The 1,428-nt window shown below is 41.9% G+C and overlaps 1 pseudogene; it reads left to right on the forward strand.

The window, feature by feature from the left end:
- Positions 1–341: 341 nt before the first annotated feature.
- LOC114235942 (60S ribosomal protein L12-like) lies at positions 342–888 on the forward strand (annotated as a pseudogene).
- The last annotated feature ends 540 nt before the right edge of the window (positions 889–1,428 follow it).

Raw genomic sequence — 1,428 nt, forward strand, 5'->3', positions numbered from 1 at the left:
TACCTACAAAACAGAAATAGAGTTACATATGTCGAAAAGAAACTTATGGTTACCCAGGGTAAGGGTGGGGGGAGAGATAAATTGGGAGATTGGGATTGACATATACACACTGCTATATATAAAATAGATAACTAACAAGGACCTACTATATAGCACAAGGGAACCCTACTCAATACTCTGTAATGGCCTATATGGGAAAAGAATCTAAAAAAGAGTGGATACATGTATATGTATAACTGAATCACTTTGCTGTACACCTGAAACTAACACAACATTGTAAATCAACTATACTCCAAGAAAAATTTAAAAAAAAAAAAAAAGACTTCCAGCTTTTGGCTCAGAGGAGGCCAAGGTGCAACTTTCTTCAGTCGTCCCAAATCCGGGTTCATCCGACACCAGCCGCCTCCACCATGCTGCCTAAGTTCGACCCCAACAAGATCAAAGTCGTGTACCTGAGGTGCACCAGTGGGGAAGTTGGTACCACGTCTGCCCTGGCCCCCAAGATTGGCCCCCTGGGTCTGTCTCCAAAAAAGGTTGGTGATGACATCGCCAAGGCAACTGGTGATTGGAAGGGTCTGAGGATTACTGTGAAACTGACCATTCAGAACAGACAAGCCCAGGTTGAGGACTGATCATCAAGGCCCCAAGGAACCGCCAAGAGACAGAAGGAAGCAGAAAAACATTAAGCACAGTGGAAACATCACTTTTGATGAGACTGTCAACATTGCCTGACAGATGCGGAATCGATCTTTAGCTAGAGAACTCTCTGGACCCATTAAAGAGATCCTGGGGGCCACCCAGTCTGTGGGCTGCAATGTTGATGGCCACCACCCTCAAGACATCATAGATGACATCAACAGTGGTGCAGTGGAATGCCCAACTAGTTAAGAACTGCAAAGAAAAACAAAGGGTTATTTGACAAGCAAAAAAAAGAAAATTCTACTCTTGCCTGAAAAACCTTACTCATGTCCTCAGGTATTTAAACGGGAAAAGAAAAGACCAGTCAATATCAGTCTTGAGCAGAATCACCCACAGACAACCAAACCCTGCTACAATAGGTCTGCTCTTGAAATCCACCTAATCAACGACTAACCCCACTTCATTTTGAGCCAGTCATAGCCAATCATTTACATTTAACATAAACCCCACATTTCCCCCAAGCCCTATATAAACCCTATCTTTTACTTTGTTCACAGAGATTATCTGTCACCTTGCAGTTCTCCCTTGCCTGGAAATAAATAATTTCTTAAATAAATAATTTTGTGTGTTTGTTTTTCTTTCTAGATTTGAAAGAATTGTGATTCCTTTAATACAAGCAAACCTAAAATGCAATGAATTAACAAAATAGAAGTTTAGATTCTGCTCACCTAGCAGTCTTGAACAGGCATTCAGCTTGGTGGGGCAGCTCTCATCCTCCCTGTCATTCAT

This window comes from Balaenoptera acutorostrata, chromosome 3 (assembly GCF_949987535.1).
Source record: "Balaenoptera acutorostrata chromosome 3, mBalAcu1.1, whole genome shotgun sequence".
In the NCBI taxonomy this organism is placed as follows: domain Eukaryota; kingdom Metazoa; phylum Chordata; class Mammalia; order Artiodactyla; family Balaenopteridae; genus Balaenoptera; species Balaenoptera acutorostrata.